Below are 22,241 nucleotides of genomic sequence, written 5' to 3'. Positions count from 1 at the left end.
TGGCACACTCTGTGATGTATCGTCACTACGTACCATACCCGTCAAGGTTTTTGATATTTGTTACTTTTCTGCAGCTATAATATGAATATTTGAAAATGTTTAATCTCCCTATATATTAAACCCTGCAATCATCAATAACTGTCTTTGTAGGAATACTTAGAGAATAACATAAATTTATCAAGGAAACACCTTTCTAAGACCTTTTTACAGTGTCTCTTTGTGTAGGTGGTCTCTCATGTTCCATTAATATGAAAATGAATTCCAACCTTGAATTTTAAAAGTAATCTCTTAACACATAACAGGTGGTCTCTTAATACAGGTTCAGATAACATGAAAATTAATTCCAACCTTGAATTATAAAAGTAATCTCTTAACACATAACAGGTGGCCTCTTAATACAGGTTCAGATAACATGAAAATGAATTCCAACCTTGAGTTAAAAAAGTAATCTTTTAACACAGGGGGTCTCTTAATACAGGTTCAGGTAACATGAAAATTAATTCCAACCTTGAGTTAAAAAAGTAATCTTTTAACACAGGGGGTCTCTTAATACAGGTTCAGGTAACATGAAAATGAATTCCAACCTTGAGTTAAAAAAGTAATCTCTTAATACAGGTGGTCTCTTAATACGGGTTCAGTTCACATGAAAATGAATTCCAACCTTGAATTATAAAAGTAATCTCTTAACACATAACAGGTGGTCTCTTAGTCAGGTTCAGATAACATGAAACTGAATTCCAACCTTGAATTATAAAAGTAATCTCTTAACAGATAACAGGCGGTCTCTTAATACAGGTTCAGATAACATGAAAATGAATTCCAACCTTGAATTATAAAAGTAATCTCTTAACAGATAACAGGCGGTCTCTTAATACAGGTTCAGATAACATGAAAATTAATTCCAACCTTGAATTATAAAAGTAATCTCTTAACACAGGTGGTCTCTTAATACAGATTCAGATAACATGAAAATGAATTCCAACCTTGAATTATAAAAGTAATCTCTTAACAGATAACAGGCGGTCTCTTAATACAGGTTCAGATAACATGAAAATGAATTCCAACCTTGAATTATAAAAGTAATCTCTTAACAGATAACAGGCGGTCTCTTAATACAGGTTCAGATAACATGAAAATGAATTCCAACCTTGAATTATAAAAGTAATCTCTTAACAGATAACAGGCGGTCTCTTAATACAGGTTCAGATAACATGAAAATGAATTCCAACCTTGAGTTAAAAAAGTAATCTCTTAATACAGGTGGTCTCTTAATACGGGTTCAGTTCACATGAAAACTAATTCCAGTCAAGGTTTTTAAAAGTGGTCCCTTAACACAGGTGGTCTGGTAAAAGGAATAGCCATTCGAGTACGTTTGATTTATCTACATAAACAAACTTTTTACTATTTTGACTTTATAATTTAACTTGATATATCAGAAATTCTTAAAAAGTCAAAATGCGCATGAAAGCATGTTCAAGAAGTGTGCAAGCAATTTGACCAGTAAATATTTTACGAGGACTTACTAAATGCTGTGAAATTATATTCAGATCACATGATCATACAATTATCCACATGGATGTTAAGCGTGTCGTGACTATGTGTATCTCCGTGCTGTAATATGGCTTAACCGTCACATTTTATCTACCACAGCAGTCGGGCAGCCTTATAATACAGACTGTTAGAAAACCAAGAACCTTCTATATAAAACACACAAAACCTTGTGTCACTTTTCCATTAGTATTTTATCTACGTGAGTAGAATCATTACCACAGTCGCGATTTCTGCATTAGCACCATTCTCGGATGGTGCAGAGGGAAACACGGTCTGTTTCAACTTTTAAGTGTCATGTAGACAAAAATGTAGTTTTTTGTGGGTTTTTTCGTAACAGACCATCAGTCTAGTCTGAAACAGCCATGACGAAATTAAATGCTTTCAACATGTAATGATTTCTGTATCACCTATTCTAAGAAATGTTCTATTGTTGCGTTCCTTCCTGAAAAACAGGCAAAGCTCCAAACACCCCGAGTAACCATAGCACGCAACGTGGTGAATTCATATACCATAGTTTTATAACCATGACTTTAAATGTAGTTTTCCAGAGAGAAAAAAAATCATCTCTTTCAAGAGTAAAAGCTTAATGATGTAACACCTCATCAATATTATTTTCCCCACAAAGATATATTTTTCCTTGCCTTGACAACAATAAGCATATTTCAATTATAAAAGTTGATAAGGAATTATTGATTGGCACTCTAGAGCTAAAACGTACCCCCTTAAACCGAGTAATCTCACATCTTTCTATTACACAACTTTATCAATACAGTCGCATGACTACTAGCATACGTCTGTGTTAATTACGCTACTATAGGGTGGTGGAATTTTAAAACTAAACTGAATACCTCATGAATGTAGGCAACCATATTCATACACAAAATCTTTATAAAATCGGAAAAAATATTTTAGTTTTTTGTTTGCAGAATTTGTGCTGTGGTGGCAAAAAAATAAAAATGTTTTTGTTTGTTTGTTATTTAAATAGATGTAATTCTGAAGCGTCTAGTATGTGTTGTCTATTTTCCTAATAAGTGCATGATTGAGATGCTTCAAATAACCCTTAACAGATCAAGAGGGTTAGCGACTCCTAAAACAGACAAATTTGGTGTCAAATGAGTTCCTGATTTCCAAGGGATGTATCAGTCTAGCAAGTATTTTAGCTTGTTTTAGGTTCTTATAGTGACAGCTATAGACACCAAATCTTGATAAAACAGGGCCCTTTTAATGTATAAATTTTGAAAAGAAACTTTGAATAAGCCCTTTTTTGAAAAAAAACACATTCTTAACTGTTCACAAGGTCCATTTCTGAAACATTGCATGGTCTCCTCAGTGTTTCAACAGATAAGTAGGAAATGCAAGGAAGTATGAAATACACCGTAAAGTAATCCTCGTCCAATCTATTTGGTAAATCCAATTTTTGAAGGATTTTTCTGAGATGCAGATGATAAGATCTCAGACATAAACGACATGAAAGCTCTGTAAGTTCCCATAACTGCATAAAAAATTATTACTAATTTATCGATTCAGCCCGTTTTGGAGGGGAATTCTTAAGTTGCAGACGACAGCGAGAAAATGTAATAAATGTTATCCCAGTTTGACTGGAGTGCTGGCAGTATCCTGTTGTAAGCCTGCATATTTCCTTTTAAGCAATAAAAAACTCAAACTAGGGGTGCTTAATCCTTAATCATCACAAATATTATTTAAGAAAATCCATATTTACGACTTGATCTTTTTCCACCCATGAGCCGTGGACAAAAGACAAAGATCTCTTCCGGTCATAGGTGATGAATAATTTATGCCACGCTATGTTTGAAACTGCCATTATTCTTTGTATGACCTCAATGGAAATATGATGTCAATAAACGGAGACACAACGTCCTGGCCGATTACACCACTTGTTCTCTGTTCAGTTTGCAGCAGGTGCATTGTGGGAATTAGCGGTGTTAAAGCCAAACCAACATGTTGATTTGAATGAATCCGAGTAATACCAATTAAGTCTTGATTTATTTATTTTCGCTGGATCGAAAGTGCTGGACATCATCTGTCTTTGTCACACAGTGGAAAACTGACCAGGATCGTATGAAAAATTACAATTGGAAAATCGCTTGGTAATCAGCAAATATAATGATTGATAATCATATCAATTTCAACTCCATGGTGACAACGTCGTTTATACAGACAAATGACAGACATTAATCATCCAATACACTACAGTTATGAACAGCCTAACCCTTTTATTAAACATAATATAGGACTGCTACTTGGTGAGGTCTTGTAAATTTCTTAAAAACATTTATCATTGTCTAAAGGTTGAGAAAAAAATACGGAAACATGTTACTATAGCAACATTTCCAGAGCTTGCCATAGATATGGATCAACTTCAAATAACATTTTGGTCGTGGTCAGTAAAATGTTTAGAAGTGATACAAACAACACTGCATAATTATTCAAGTGTGCTTCAGACCAAGATCATATGTTGATTCAGTATGGAGAAAATTATTTTGAAATATGTGTCTGTCACTATTGCTACTGAACTTGAGTTAGCCCACGCATAAATGACATCATATTCAAAAGCGTCTGCAGGCAGAGCAGAACAAAACCTAAACAAATAGATCAATTCCAACACTGCTTAGAGAGAATTCAAGGCATGGGCGCAGGAGTAATCTTCCTAGAAAACTGACGATGATCCAGAAATAACTCTGTATTCACGTGTACTTATACAACGCAAGAAAAGGAAAGAGTTCATCATTTTACACCAAATCAGGAAAAAAATACAGTATGATATAAGTACAATTTTGCAATGCAGGAAATTGAATTGACTTTCTTTTCAGATCCTACTTGGAAAAATAAAGGAAACAATTAAAAATTTGGTTATGTCAGATGTCTGCTGAATCTGTCGCACCAACACCCAGAATGCTACAATTGTCAATATCGATGGATTTGAGGATAACGTTTGTGCATACGCGGGATTAAATTTGTATGAAGGCCCAGTGTTATTCTGTCAAACTCTGCCGCACGTAGTCAATATGGTCTGCTCCATGTTGACATAAACCCAATTCCCCGAAGTTGAAGTCCTGCGATGTACAACATATATGCCTCCTTCACTCTACTCCCACCCCCCTATCCTCTCCTCCCAACTATCCGACTCCACATATCATGGAAATAGCCGCATCAGACTAAGCTTTATCCCCACAGCATTACACTGACCTTTCCCCACCACACAACATCAATACAGTTTTCCAGGGAGGTTTCCTGGTTTTTATACATGTGACCTACTTCCGAGCAAATTGCCCTGGAAAGCCATGGCAGACATGACATAATGATTGTCAAGCCACTGTTCGGCAGACATGACATAATGATTGTCAAGCCTCTGTTCGCTACATGCTGTTTCCTGAAAACAAATCCATGTAACCTAAATAACAATGATCATTTCCAGTAATAACAGGGCAACAGTACAAATGGTGACATAGTCAGCAGTTAATGCAATTCTACATGTTTAAGTCTTCATATACAATTATATCATCTTCAGGCATTGTCTAGATATGTTACACTATAGAGGTACAAGAGACTATTAATCCATTTGTTCTCACAGTTCATTCCAACCCTGTGACCTTAGAAGAACTGGTCTTATTTTTCTCTTTTTTTTAACTTCCAGCCCAGCAAGGTACAGAACATTGAATATCATTACACGAAAGCCTCAAAATTCTGTAACTTTTTTAAGGATCCCCATCCCACTAGTGAAAACTGGTAACAACACACTTTATAAATCATTTCTGGCATGACTATATAGCTTTGATAAATTATTTCTGAAAAGAAAACCATAACTTGCAACACTTTTTTGAAGATAAAAAAGATGAAAGAAACAAAATACAACCAGCAACAGTGTTCGCAGTTTTCAGAATCAAAACCCTGGACCTCAGATTGTTATACTACTGCTCCGACAGATGGAGCTTCTTGTTCAATAGAAATATCCTTGTACAAATGTGCTACAGATTTATCTAAAGCAAAAGTAAGGGGAGGTACCGTTACTGTATGAACAAAAAATCACAGGGCAGCGGGACAGGAACCCTTAACATACTCGACTCCTGTGTTGTCGAAAGTAGATCATTGTCCTGATGAGATTAAATTGAAAACAATTGGCATTTAACTTTCCAAACAATCTACTTGATATTTATGACTATAGGCTACAGTGGCTGAGTGGTTAAGGTGTCTGACATCTAGCTATGACTACAAGCCCTCCGCCACTGGGTCACGGGTTCGAAGCCTACAACTGGGGCAGTCACCAGGTACTACTGGCCGCAGGTCAGCGGTTTTCTCCAGGTTACTCCGTCATTAACACCTGGCACATCCTTAAATGACCATTAATTGCTGTTAATAGGTCATAAAGCACATACAAGTCTAACTAGAATCAGCTGTACCAAAAACCACTGTTTGATTTCCAGTGAATTTGAAATAGAATTCAAAATGTATCTTTCCTTCTTATAAATGGAAATTAAATTAAATACTAGGGTTATTAAGTTTTCTACTATACTAATATGGTTCTACTGTGCAAACAAACAGACTTACAAGATTTAACTCAATATAATTCTATATCAATTTGATTTCTGTTCATCAAAGATAATTTACCATAAATGATGAATACCAGATTAGGTATCCAGGAGTTCAGACTACCTTAGCATTACCAGACATGCAAACAATTCATGAATAAAATGACTGCAACGTACATCAGTGCGATTTGACCTTATTTGAAGTTGAATCACTGTGATAACTTGCTTCCAGGGTAGTGTTCATAGTTATCTCTAAAATACGGCAAAGAGTTTTAAAATGTTCGTCACTGCATTCAATACTGCTATTTAAGACACAGAGATTTTCTCTGGATTACAGTCCGCTAATTAAATCTAACGAAAGTACAATGCTATCCGTTCAATGAAACCCCTTATAATTATCGATGAGTATTTTTTTCTCAAATCGAAAGTACAGGTTTTGCACGAGATGTAATTATTTGCGACGGTGTCCGAAACTGATATGTCCCTGCAGCACGTAACACTCAGTCACTCCAAGAGTGCTTTTCTATCATAAAGTTTAACACAGGCACAGTGATCTCTGTTTTAATATCGTAGGTAAAGTACAACTATTCAATCATCTCCTTTTTTAATTAAAGGTGCACGCTCCTCAGCTTTGAAACAAAGAAGCTTTAGATAACAATAACATCTAAAACCATAAACAGACTCTCTATCAGTTATAACGATATCTCATGCATGTTTAAATACGTTAAAGGGACATTCGATTGAAGTCTAAAAATACAACAAAATAATGTCTTGAATATGCTCTTCTCAATGGAATATATTTGTTGTTCCATTTCACAAAGATTTTATTGAATATTGTATACAAATTTAAAATGAATTAGGCGACAGACGTAATCCCTTTCCTCAATATACTTGTTGCAACTCCTTTTTGAAAAGAAACATAACATTGCCTCAAATGGTATGAAGCATCTGCAGTAACTATATAAATACGCTGCAGGTCATCGGATAACATCAAATAATCTCACTTGCTAATCTCATGATGATCAAGGGCTTAGGACGGCCGGTTTAGCATTCCTTTTTTTGTTTGTGAAGAAAAATCAAGAATTTTGAGTTTTCGTTGATACCTCAAGAAATGTATTTGTCTTTTAAAGAAGGTAAATAATGGAATGGCACCCATTTCTGAAACATTAATCCCTCCCTCCTTAGCTTCCTTCCCAAATCCAACTTGTAATTATTATTTTTTTCAAAATGAGTTTGCAATGTAGCTATGTTAGCTTTGTGTTGTGCAAAACCCTGGAAAACGTTTACATGAAGAGGAGGAAGCTAGATTTGAGCTTTAAATACTCAAAACAGCTCATGTCACATTGACAATGGTGTCAATAGGTGAAGTCCTAGATGAGGCTACTTTCAGTCCATGAACAAAACATCTCACTCAGTCACGTAATTCTGACAATGACCTAGCCAGAGAAGTTTACATAAGATACCAATGGTGAAAGTGGGCTAACAAGAGGTGCCTAGCGGTATATATACAAATGATGAAAATTGGCTAGCCAGTGGTGCCTAGGGAAAGATACAAAAGCTGAAAATGGGCTAACCATAGGCACCTAGGGAAAGATACCAAAGCTGAAAATAGGATCCAGTATCTTAAGGGAAGATATACCAATACTGAAAATGGGCTACCATCGGTACTTAGGGAAAGATATCAGTGCTGAAAATGGGCTACCCAGGTGCCTCTAGAAGATACCAAATCTGAAAATGGGCTAACATCGGTGATAAGGGAAAGATACCAAAGCTGGAAATGGGCTTACATCGGTGGTAAGGGAAAGATACCAAAGCTGGAAATGGGCTAACATCAGTGATAAGGGAAAGATACCAAAGCTGAAAATGGGCTAACATCGGTGATAAGGGAAAGATACCAAAGGTGAAAATGGGCTAACATCGTTGATAAGGGAAAGATACCAAAGCTGAAAATGGGCTAACATCGGTGATAAGGGAAAGATACCAAAGGTGAAAATGGGCTAACATCAGTGATAAGGGAAAGATACCAAAGGTGAAAATGGGCTAACATCGGTGGTCAGGGAAAGATACCAAAGCTGAAAATGGGCTAACATCGGTGATAAGGGAAAGATACCAAAGCTGAAATGGGATAAACAGAGATGCCTACCAAAGATACCAGTGTAAGAAAAAATCAGATAGACAAGAGATCCAAATTGCTTATTTGGAACAGTAGGTGAATTTTATGAGGACAAAGAATGAAGCCCATACATCCGAGGGCCCCAACTCTAGTCACTTCAACATAAAAAAATAAAAGATATTCTTCAAATTCTAAGGGAATGTAAATTGGGAGTAAATGGAAAGAAACTAATACTTACATAAAATAACAGTTTGCCTGTAATAGGCTAATAAAACTACTAAATAACTAAAGAAATTTGTTATGTGACATTGTCATCAGACATCTTGTCATGTGACATTGTCATCAGACATCTTGTCATGTGACACTGTCATCAGACATCTTATCATGTGACACTGTCATCAGAAATCTTGTCATGTGACGCTGTCATCAGACATCTTATCATGTGACACTGTCATCAGACATCTTGTCATGTGACAATGTCATCAGACATCTTGTCAAGTGACAATGTCATCAGACATCTTGTCATGTGACACTGTCATCAGACATCTTATCATGTGACAATGTCATCAGACATCTTGTCATGTGTTTATGATGTGACAATGTTATCAGAAAACTTATCATGTGACAATGTCATCAGACATCTTGTCATGTGACACTGTCATCAGAAATCTTGTCATGTGTTTATGATGTGACAATGTCATCAGACATCTTATCATGTGACAATGTCATCAGACATCTTGTTATGTGACAATGTCATCAGACATCTTGTCATGTGACAATGTCATCAGACATCTTATCATGTGACACTGTCATCAGACATCTTGGCATGTGACACTGTCATCAGACATTTTTCTCATAGGCTCTGTCATCAGACATCTTGTCATGATAGTCATATAATGAAGAATATTTTCAGATGACATACATGTTATCAGCAGAGACCACCTGTCATCATAATGCTAACAAGCTTGACCTGCTGTCATTACACCAGTACAGATAAACTTGTCTTTTCAATCCTTTTTCTTACTTAGGACCTTGTGGTAGTCAAGGTCAAAATGCCAATTCAATTCTCACAAAAGAATATCTATAAAAGATAATATAGAGACCCATCCCATCTCCTTGAGGATTTAATCTAGGAAAAGAAGTGTGAATTTGAAAATGTATCTATGTATAGACAACAGAGATATGCCTTAATATTGCATCAGATATGGACCCCGTGAAAGCTATCACGATACCTCCCATTCATCCATGGTATAAAGCATACCCAGGAGGGGAATCCGGTTACATCATGGAACTCCTTACACGATATAACCCTATAGGGCCGGAGGCAGAGCAGCATTCATAAGTTATATATCAATGAATAATACACATAGTTATCAACACACAAGATCACTTTTTACTTCCAAACATGCAGATTTAGTTATTCCTGTACTTATCAGACCACATAGAGTCTTGTTTGATCCTAAATCTACCTGAAAACCTCACAAAGACTGACATTTTTATATCAATTTTATCTATTATATTATTTTTGTGATGTTGTACATATAAAACAAACCAGGATTCACAAGAACTATTCGCCTGCTCTCAGCAAGCTCTTCTGGCAAAACATAAATGCATAGCTATCAAAGTAGTATCCTACTTAATGTACAGAAATAATCTACCGTGTATGCAATACACTGTATAATATTTTACAACCTGCTTTCACGTCTATTGATTCCTGCTTTTTTTCTTCCCTTTTTTTAGAGTTATATAAACCCTTAACAATAATTATCTATTGATGCGCGTGAACCTCTCCTGCGACAAAGAAGCCAGTTCTGCCATGTAAGTACATCAGCGTACAATGGCTTTCGATGCGTGCAAACAAGTCGGCTAATCAGTGATCGACCGGTACATCAGTTTTCACATCGCATCTGCATGTTTTATTCTGAGATGTCTTCCTCGACATTCATGACTGGAAATAGTTCCAGCCTAATCACCATGGTGCTTTATAACAACTGTGTGTAGGGAGCAAACATTTTGACGACCATACCTTAAACCCAATTCTGAAAACAACGGTAACATAAATGTTCGAATTATTAGGCATTTTTAAAATCCCATCCTGTAACAATGGTGGCATGTAAACATTTGAAAGAAATGACACGCAAATTTAACTAACAGACAAATTACCTTGTGCGGAATGAAATATTCAGATTTTAATTTTTGAACAGACATTGAACAACATTTTAGACACAAGAGGTAGACTAATCAAAATAAAACCCTCAAGACAATGGCATTTTCCTGGAACTTTTCCACAAATAAACTTACTTCTAGGCAAATGCATGTAGGTAATTACTGGGCAAACGGAGGCATTACATGCGAAAAGACATCTAATGCTTGTTTCCTTTCCCCGAAATCTCAATTACCAGCCTCTCAAGTACGAGTCCCCAAAGACATGAACTTTAGCACTGATTTATGTGGAGTTGGTCCTCATCTTGGAATCAAAAGGTCTATTTAAATATCCATAAGTAGAAAAACCTGTCTATTCTGACCAACATTTTGATTGGTTTAAACAGGCTTCTCTTTATACCTAATCACCAAACACTTTTCCACCTAAATCAGTGCTGAAGTTCCCGTCTTTGGGCACCCACAACTCCAATTTGGGAGCTAATCATAATGCCACACCTAATGTCAAATAGGAACAAATAGCAGGAATACACGAGTTAACTTGTCCACTATATCATAGAACACCATCAACTGCTAAAGTGTGTGATAAAATACAAGATTGTGTGATCAACAAAAAACTGTCCTTTCACCATTTACAGGATATCAATATAGTACTTTTTAAAAGTACTATATTTGGTATCATATGAAACATTGGAGTGTAACATGTAAGCGTCTGTTATGAATATATCCGGCAAGAAGTACATCTCCCCGAAAACCCATGTTTTCTCATTCTATCCATCCCCAGAATGCTCCTTCCAACACAGACCAATGCTTTCTAATCGGGTCCAGGACTACGGGAATCTCTTTCCCTACAGACCAGTGTAGTATCCACTGTAACAATCCAGAAGGTATTATAACGTTATTGTGTCTTGTTTTCTGTACAGTCAAACCTATACAATTCAATATAATGCTCCTCCATATAATACAACTCATTTCAAATCCCATCTCACTTACTGCCAACATAGTTAAAGTACAGTTTTCCCTTGTATTTAACAATTCCTTATAACTTCTAAAAAAAAAAATCCTTGATATACATATATCTCCATCCTCCTTCGTAACACCAAAATGAGGTTGGCCAAACAGTGGCAGTACAAGGTTTTACTGTACAAACACTGTTTTACTGTTACTCACATTTTGCATAATGTGGATTACAGTGAACAAATTACCACACCTAAGTATAAAGACAGTCTGTCATATCCGACGAAGATATTTTTACCACAAAGTAATGGTTTCAATGTAATTTTAATAGGTTGATTTCACCGACATACACATCTGACCAACTGAACCATTCCAACTTGGTATCAGTAATATCACATTTTCATTGTATATGGCATTTACTCGTTACAATCCAGAATTAAATCAGATGAGATGGGTTTGTTGAGCCTTGAGGCATCGGGAGTTACAGGTGTGAAATTGAGGAGAAGCTGAGGTGATCCCTCAAAATACATGTTTTTACATAAATTAAGCCATAGCCATTAAAATAATGCTGAAGTTGATTTATGATTCCAATGTCCAAAATGAATCGGCCAATCTATTTGTAACACTATAAAGAGCACATATACACTGTCAATCGTGACAATAACCCAGTCATTAATATTGTCTTAAATCGAGTCCTTAATCTGGTTGTTGAGATTGATATTTATCCAGTATCCGGCCTTTCATCGAGTCATTAATTCTGTCATTAAAGTAGTCATTAACTCGGCCATTAACTATGCCATTAGTCCAGTTATTAACCCGGCCATTTATCTGGTCATTTTTTCAGCCTTTTTTCCAGTCATTATCTCGGCCATTAATCCAGTTATGAACTCCGCCATTTAATTCTGGTCATTAAGTAAATCATTAATCCAGTCATTCACTCAGTCATTCAAGCAGTCATTAATCAAGTCATGAACTCAGCCATTAATCCAGTCATAAACTCAGCCATTAATCCAGTCATTAACTTGGTCATTTAAAAGAACTTGGCTGCTCAAAACCTGATGAGCTTAACTCGTCATTAACACAAATTTTCAAAACATTATTTTTATAATTATCTGGAAGTTTTAGGGTCTTTTGTACATGTCATTAGCCCATTATCTTAAATCCTCCAACATGTAAATACATTAATGAATTTCAATATTTTTTTTAAATATCATCTATTGAAATCTTATGTTAACTTGTTAATGCATGTCCTTAAAAGTTTTGAAGCATTGAAAAACTGGGCCCTGGTCATGAAAACCTGGACATCAATTCACTCGGCCAGAATACTTTCATTCTAGAAGTTTTAGAACCAATTCCTCAATAAAATAATCATCTAACATAACTGGAAAATGTTACTAAAATCAAATTGTCAGTAAATAAGTTTAACATTGAATCTGATTAAATGCAATATCTTTAGAACAAACCAAGTTGATAATTACACATGTCACTGGTGTGCTAATAGGCAATGAGATTCAGAGGGAGAGGTGGAGGAAGGGGAGACTTCACCAGCGGGTTACGCAAGACATAATTAGGCATGATTTGTACTAATGAAAGGATAGCAGACTCCATACCAGAATCTGTCCTAATTAGGTCTCAAACCCCTCTCACCTCCACACCAATACACAGTTCTGGATTCATTTGATGACGATATGGCTTTTATTTCTAAATTATCCAATTATTTTTTTTAAATATTAAAAAGACAGAACCCACATGATACTCAGTACACTTTTAGTTTCTGTGGAAATGTTTATGGTAAGAGTAGTGATAATTTTAGAGTTTCTGAAGCAATACAAACCTGTCTAATCTGACATTTTCTATTTTGGTCTAATCTGATACACTTTATATCTGTTTAGTTTGTCATCTTTTAAACCTGTCTAATCTGACATTTGTCTAATTGGACATTTTCCATGCCTGTTTTATCAAATACATTTTATACCTGACTTATCTGACATCTTATTAACTTGTCTAAACTGACATTATATACCTGTCTAATCTTACATTTGTCTAATATGACATAGTCTATACCTGTCTAATCTGACATTTGTTCAATCTGACATTTTCTATGCCCATTTTATCCTTTACATTCTATACCTGACTCATCCGACATCTTATATACTTGTCTAAACTGACATATGATATACCTGGCTCCTCTTACATTTGTCTAATATGACATATTCTATACCTGTCTAATCTGACATTTGTTCAATCTGACATTTTCTATGCCCATTTTATCCATTACATTCTATACCTGACTCATCCGACATCTTATATACTTGTCTAAACTGACATATGATATACCTGTCTCCTCTTACATTTGTCTAATATGACATATTCTATACCTGTCTAATCTGACATTTGTCTAATGTGACATTTTCTATTTCGGTCTAATCTGACACACTTTATATCTGTTTAGTCTGTCATCTTTTAAACCTGTCTAATCTGACATTTGTTCAATCTGACATTTTCTATGCCCATTTTATCCATTACATTCTATACCTGACTTATCTGACATCTTATATACTTGTCTAAACTGACATAAGATATACCTGTCTCCTCTTACATTTGTCTAATATGACATTCTATACCTGTCTAATCTGACATTTGTCTAATCTGACACTTTCTATACCTGTTTTATCCAATACATTCTATACCTGACAAAACTTTGAAGTATACAGAGCACCTGCATATCCGACTGAATCAGTGTGTGTGTGCATATTTAAGAATTAACAATTAACTGACAAGGACCACCAACATCCCAATTGGGGCAACTTTAAAATCAATCAACACTTATGATTTCTGCTTTCCTTTAATTGAAAAGATTTCACTGCCAAGTACTTGAGGTAAGGAGTCCTAAAATATTTTTCATTAAACTCCAATTTGCACTATTGTCGTTCCAACTGTGATTAAGGTGGACCGGTGAGTAGCATCATGCGACATTGACCCTTGGCAGTAGATTGATATTCAAAACCCACGACATTTCCCTGTCATTGCAGCACATTCAAACTGCCAATATTGAATATTTTAGCACGAGTTTAACACAAGAAAGGCATATTCCATCTAAGAGCACTTGGTTAACCTGTATTTTCAGTAAATGTTCCCAATCATTGTGTTAACCAATGTACTATAACTGGACCAGTCATCATTAATAACTGTTTCTCCTGCCTGAAACGATCTTGGATTCCAACTTTATTGTAATGGTAGTAGCATAGATCATTTAGGAATTTTGTAAACTTTCAGTGCACTTTTTAAAAATATTTCCAAGTATCCAGACATATTCAAGATGACCGGTCATGACTCAGTACCCTGCTGGAATTTATTTTCAGAAAAAGGTTGGGGGCACCTTTATTAAGGAAAGTGCCTTTATTAGGTCAGATATGGTACATACGATCCATACACAACCTGTACATTCTGACATCCTGTCTATTAGTGGTCCTATCTGGTGACATACTAAACATGTTTTAATTTACATTACTGGTACCTATTTGAGCTACGTGATCTTCATTAACAGTCAAACTTTAGGGTGGTCTGGTGGCACAGTGGATAGCGCACTCGCCTTTCACCAAGGCGGCCAGGGTTTGATTCCCTGATCGGAGGTTAAAAGGTATTAGCTCACCTGCCCGATCATGTGGGTTTTCTTCGGGTAGTCATGTTACCTCCCACATTAAACCCCCTGCACACTTCCATCCGGGCCAACAAGAGTGATTAATGTAAACTAGAAATTTTGTTTCACAATTGTTGTAAAATTAATGAAGTTTATATAAACCTTTGGGATTTCCCTACCTATCTTTAATTTGGTCCAGTGTCTATTAAAATTAGGGAAAGTCACATTATAAATAAGGAAAATTGAACAAATACACAAAATGATAACATCTTTTTTCACTCCTGCGAAGTAAAATGAACATCAAATATTTAAATAAGATTCCATACACAAATTTTAAAAAAGTCGATACAGAAAGTGTGAGACACCAGACATCAAATTATGATTGTTATTCACGGTAAACACCAGTCAACACCTACATCAAAGATATTGTGTCACCTAGCAAAGATAGTCGTTTACCAGAAATATATTTTGGACATCAAATATCAAACTAACAGGACATCAGATTTGATGGTTAGCAACCATCACTAGTGATACAGACATCCATGTTTCTAATCAGCTACTATGCCTAGATACAGATCATAATGGATGGCCCATAGCTACAATCTCTTCATCTAACAATTCTGAAATATTTAGGCCAAAATAAATATATATGCATGTTTCAGGTACCCCGACTGACCTTTGTTTTTACAACCTCGGACCCTAATAATTTATCTCACACTAACGCATTCCATCCAGTTTTTGGGGAACTGGATTGATGAACAAACAAGTTAATATTATATACCCTCTCTACTTCATGAACAGGTATCAAACCAAATTTAAATCCCATATTATTACATTTAAAATACCTAAAAAAGACCTTCAAAAAAGAAAGAAAAATGAACTAAAACAAAAGTATATCCTGACCTACACATACCCTATATATTTTTTTAGTCCTGTTACCTGAAACACATTTTTTTCTTTGGCCTTACCTGGTAAATCAGATAGAGGCCTCTACCTTGTAAAACTTGGGTCATATTTGTAAAACTTGGGTCATATCATACGAACACAATCATTTATTGGGCCGACACACATCTTGTTTACAGATAAAACCATGAATACCAAGGACAGGATGTTTTTGATGTCGTAATACCACAGTTTGAGCTGTCTTGTCCCATTTATAAGTCTTAATCATGCAGATGTTCTTCACTTTAATGCACCTTTTATTATCACTTTAAAATCCTGCCTACAAATAAAAGCAGAATTGATGAATTCTTTGATGGGGTCATCGTAAAAATGTTTTACTGTCTTCTTCATAGCATTCACATTACCATATACCAAAGTTTTAATGCAAGACTTGTAAAATTCACATTAAACATATTTTCTCATGTCTTCCATTCAATCCAACAGATCTGAGAGTTATATCTGGATAACATGTAAAGAAAGCTTGGAGAGAACTTCACAAAGATGCATTGATAATCGCCCAATATTGTGCACTCGGGTAGCACACAACCCAGGTATGATATTTCAGCTTCTAATGCCCAGAAACTTAATTCTGGCTTCATTTGGAAATAATGTTGGATTTTAATTATTTTCGCAACGCTTTACAGATAATATGACGACATGTCACATCGTAATAAATCTGACATATGGAGAAATTCATAGTGACATATTCCTGAAATGTCACTGGGTCACATGAGAGAATGCCTCACACACTCAATGTCACGGGGTCACATGAGAGAATGCCTCACATACTCAATGTCACAGGGTCACAGGAGAGAATGCCTAACACACTCAATGTCACTAGGTCACAGGAGAGAATGTCTCACATACTCAATGTCACTAGGTCACAGGAGAATATGTCTCACATACTCAATGCCACTGGGTCACAGGAGAGAATGCCTAACACACTCAATGTCACTAGGTCACAGGAGAGAATGCCTCACATACTCAATGTCACTGGGTCACAGCAGAGAATGCCTCACACACTCAATGTCACTGGGTCACAGGAGAGAATGCCTCACATACTCAATGTCACTGGGTCAAAGAAGAGAATTCCTCACATACTCAATGCCACTGGGTCACAGGAGAGAATGCCTCACATACTCAATGTCACTGGGTCACAGGAGAGAATGCCTCACACACTCAATGTCACTGGGTCACAGAAGAATGCCTCATATACTGGTCACAGGAGAGAATGCCTCACATACTCAATGTCACAGGGTCACAGGAGAGAATGCCTCAAATACTCAATATCACTGGGACACAGGAGAGAATGCCTCACATACTCAATGTCACAGGGTCACAGGAGAGAATGCCTCTCATACTCAAAATGTTACTGGGTCACAGGAGAGAATGCCTCACATACTCAATGTCACTGGGTCACAGGAGAGAATGCCTCACATACTCAAAATGTTACTGGGTCACAGGAGAGAATGCCTCACATACTCAATGTCACTGGGACACAGGAGAGAATGCCTCACATACTCAATGTCACAGGCTCACAGGAGAGAATGTCTCAGACACTCAATGTCACAGGATCACAGGAGAGAATGTCTCACATACTCAATGTCACTGGGTCACAGGAGAGAATGTCTCACACACTCAATGTCACAGGGTCACAGGAGAGAATGTCTCACACACTCAATGTCACAGGGTCACAGGAGAGAATGCCTCAAATACTCAATATCACTGGGACACAGGAGAGAATGCCTCACATACTCAATGTCACTGGGACACAGGAGAGAATGCCTCACATACTCAATGTCACTGGGTCACAGGAGAGAATGCCTCACATACTCAATGTCACAGGGTCACAGGAGAGAATGTCTCAGACACTCAATGTCACAGGATCACAGGAGAGAATGTCTCACACACTCAATGTCACAGGGTCACAGGAGAGAATGTCTCACATACTCAATGTCACTGGGTCACAGGAGAGAATGCCTCACATACTCAATGTCACTGGGTCACAGGAGAGAATGTCTCACATACTCAATGTCACTGGGTCACAGGAGAGAATGCCTCACACACTCAATGTCACTGGGTCACAGGAGAGAATGCCTCACATACTCAATGTCACTGGGTCACAGGAGAGAATGCCTCACATACTCGATGACATGGACAGCCGGCTGTTACACTCAACCTGGTCCAATGTTAAATATTCCCAATGTCATTATCAACTCTTAAATGTAATGAATCATCACAATGTCACAATCATCTCTCTGATGTCAAACTCATCTTTCCATTTCTCCAATGTCACAATCATTTCTCCAATATCACAATCATCTCTCCAATGTCCAATGTCACAATCATTTCTCCAATGTCCAATGTCACAATCATTTCTCCAATGTCCAATGTCACAATCATTTCTCCAATATCCAATGTCACAATCATTTCTCCAATGACCATTGTCACAATCATTTCTCCAATGTCCATGACCATTGTCACAATCATTTCTCCAATGTCTAATGTCACAATCATTTCTCCAATATCACAATCATCTCTCCAATGTCAAATGTCACAATCATTTCTCCACTGTCCAATGTCACAATCATTTCTCCAATGTCCAATGTCACAATCATTTCTCCAATGTCCAATGTCACAATCATCTCTCCAATGTCCAATGTCACAATCATTTCTCCAATGTCCAATGTCACAATCATTTCTTAAATGTCAAAACCATCTCTCCTTGTCTCAAATGATCTCCCTTAAGTTCCCTTGGCAGAGATTGTCAGACCAAAACAGAAAACCTCAGAATCTGTAAGGTTTTTCATAGCAGTAAGGCATTAATTAAGATCAATAACAGTTACAGGACCAAATATTTACCAGACAGATGCTATTGTGTATGTTTTAAGGAAAATCTATAGTCACAGTATCCGTGAAGTTGTAAGTTATGGATATTGTGACCAGCAGGTCCAGACTATAAATGACCTGAGGATTATAATACCCACTGGTCAGCTCTCGACCTTAAGGGCTAATTGACCATGACCGTCTGGAACATACAAATCATTCTTCCAAGGTCACGACTGAACAACAGATCTTCTTAGGTCAAGCATTAGCCTGTGTCTAGTTAAAAGCCCCTTTAAACTGTTAAATTGAACTACCTGAAACTAATCAGTTATTCAATTAAATGCCTATTAAGAGTATAGACCAATAATATAGCCCTGATCTGGATATCTATATTGACTGGTGTAACAGAGGTCATTTTTTTCAAACCTGAGACCTCTGATTTAATAGTCTTACGATCTACCAAATCAGCTAAAAAGAAACTCTCCCTAGCCGAGTCAGTAGGATCAGCTAATATTTTACCAGGGTGGCATACTCAGCCTCCAGAATAGAACTTGACCAGTTTTACAGGGATTATAGCGATTCTTGAGAAAGTATCGCTGAGCATATTGTCAATATTACATTGGGGCAAATGTAACAGAGGTCATTATTTTTTTTCAATGCCTCCTCTGGGAGTTGAACCCTGGACCTCTAGTTTCCTAGTCTTATGTTCTACCTAAAGAGAAATTCTTACTAGCCTAATCGTTAGTAAGTAGCTAGTATTTTACCAGTGACACTCCGCTATTCAAAACTGACCAGTAATGTATTGACTGAATTTAAGTCACCAATGAACAGGTCTGTCAATGACATATAAGAACTTTTGGTTGGTTTCAACACTATTTTGATAAGAATTAAAATTGTCCTCTCTTTTGTATTAGAACTCCTCCAAACCCTCCGTCAAACATTGCATTCGCGCAATATCGGCTAAAAACTCAACCTGTATCAGATAATACTGAGAAATACCTGCTATTCTACTCCATATAAAGTGAACTTGTCAACAGTAAATCAATGACAATCAACTTACATAAAAACAAAGAATCTAAGAATTAAAACCTCCATTTTTTCCTTGTACATCAATTTAAACATTGTGAGGGGGTTAAATTGGAAGAGATATCTTGACTTATCCCCTTTCTCTCCTATCATATGACACAAATGCCGTGCCCACTGTATATACTTTTAAAGCATTGCCTTACCTTGACTTTAGTTTGTGCCTGTGAGCCGATTTCTGGTGAATCTTTCGTCATAGACGTATTTTCCATATTGTTTTCCGTGGTTGATTGTGTATCATTACATTTCAAAATCTCCACACTATTCGTGGATGCACAACTTGTAACCACAATGAAAGAAGGGTTTTTTCTCGCCCCCGATGCTGACAATTTTGATGATGGGATGTTACTGGTACTTGATGCAATTCCGGTGAATGACGAAAGAGGGTCATTTTTCACACCCATGGATTTGGGTGTTGCCCCTGACCTGACAACAGGTGGGGCAGAAGATGCCCCCTCACGTCTCGGCATAGGTATGCGTGTGTTCCGTGGACTGTGTGATGCCATCTTGCTTTAGACTCCAAAATCCAAGTTTTACGGAAAAATCACATGATCACATCCGAATCGAAATAACATCTGGTAGATTTCCTTTTATATGGAGCATACAATTGTGAAAAAAATCACATCCTCATTAACATGAAATTAATTCTGAAGAATCACTTCAAAATACCTCAATATTGTTGAACAACTGTAAGTGAAAACCATTTTTATATCCTGGAATTCTCAGGAAATTATGATAAACATTGACACGACTTAACTTATCAACTGCAAAACGAATCAGAACTCATAGACATGAACAATATTACATCCGTGTAATAAAAGACCTAAGAGGTTCCTTAAGACATGGGTGCGTCGCTCAGGCGCATGGTCCACGTCCCATGTATGACATAATTAATTTAACCGAACTGGAGCACTTCGATAATCCATGGTCACATTGTACAGGACCAACATATTGTACAATACCTGATTGTATCTGGATGGGCACCACTGCCCTACCATCGCGGGATTCACACATTCTTACCAAGGCATGGAGGTAAACGCTCCATTCTCCAGCCAAATGCTTCACACTTGTAGTGCAGTATGTCAACTTGCCAAAAAAAGCACACACAGCAGAATATCCGCATATTTTTTAATCAATTGTTTACTTCACACGGAGCCCCACACAAGACACAAGATAATTGGAGATGTGCTTTCGCTTATTAACCTCGATGTTTTCCAATACGAGAACGTAATATGGTTTATTCTGCTCCTGCTGCCGTAGCGTGCACATCACGGTGGGCTAAGCCAGACAGGACACTCTCTCTATGTTAGCTACAAACAATCATATGTAATGACGACAAAATGGCTTTCCTGGCAAACCAATGCAGTGTCGTCTGCTCAAACTGTCCAGCATGCCATCCATCCTCAAAATACATCAAACTTTTCACATAAACACACCCTTATTATACATCCTTTTGAATTGTCAGTGTCTGCCTCAACTTTTGATGTCTATAAGCTCTAATTGGCACATTTTTGCCATAACATAGTGGAATAAGCCTTAAAACAGCTCCATAACATAATAATGTGTAATTTGGTTGCTGAAAATGACCGTTAAATATGCCACCTTCAACAATTCACATGAAACAGTTTATATCAAAAGATATTGTTTTTAATATCCGTATGTCGTCTGCTCCAACTCATCGCTCCAGAGTCCAATTTATAGAGTATACGTCCGCGAACTGACCATTCCATTGGTGATACCAACAATTCCAACACGTACAATTGATCACAGATAAAATGTGCACAAAACAGCTAATTTAAAGCTCTTTGTTTACATAAATAGGGAGACTTGAATGATCTGCGGTAACTCTATTGATTATGAATATCAGCGATAAATGCCACGACGGAAACACAGCGAATTTTCAACAGTCAGGTAGCCTGCAATACTCGACCAATAAGCTGAATAAAAAAATTAAAAAACAGAACTAAAAAAAAATATAAAAAAATCCGACAATAGCATGTCCTATACACATCAGACATACGTGTATATTGCTATTATCCCAAAGAAAACAATCTTAACAAACAAGCATCTATCCGATTTCTCAATGAATCAAAAAATATTTTTAAAAAATCTACTGCCAGGACGATGACTGCAATCATGTATGTATTTATTCCTCCAGAGAAGTCACAGTACGGCAATCCCATAGGATCCTTATAAAACAGTAAGCTCCAGGCATCGTCGGTTTCGGTGTCGGCTGCAAATGGCTTTGACGGATGCACATTTTATGCACAGCGAATAATACCAGGTTTTCACCACCCCTATAGGATAATTCCAAATGTGTCGCTGATGAAAGGGTAGAGCGAAGAACACCATCAATTGAGCCATTTGAACAATGTTTTGTGGGTACTCTAATAATAGTCTTGTTGATTAAACAATGACGTCG

At 36.8% G+C, this 22,241-nt stretch overlaps 1 protein-coding gene across 1 annotated transcript in view; it reads right to left on the bottom strand.

Moving 5' to 3' along the window:
• LOC110448376 (neuron navigator 3-like) overlaps window positions 1-22,241 on the bottom strand; it is a 479,162-nt gene that overhangs the window by 421,392 nt on the left and 35,529 nt on the right. The window lies entirely within an intron of this gene.

Source organism: Mizuhopecten yessoensis, unplaced genomic scaffold (genome assembly GCF_002113885.1).
Source record: "Mizuhopecten yessoensis strain PY_sf001 unplaced genomic scaffold, ASM211388v2 scaffold4025, whole genome shotgun sequence".
Lineage (NCBI taxonomy): Eukaryota > Metazoa > Mollusca > Bivalvia > Pectinida > Pectinidae > Mizuhopecten > Mizuhopecten yessoensis.
Note: the sequence above shows the minus strand (reverse complement) of the source record. Positions and strands in the feature narration are given on the sequence as shown.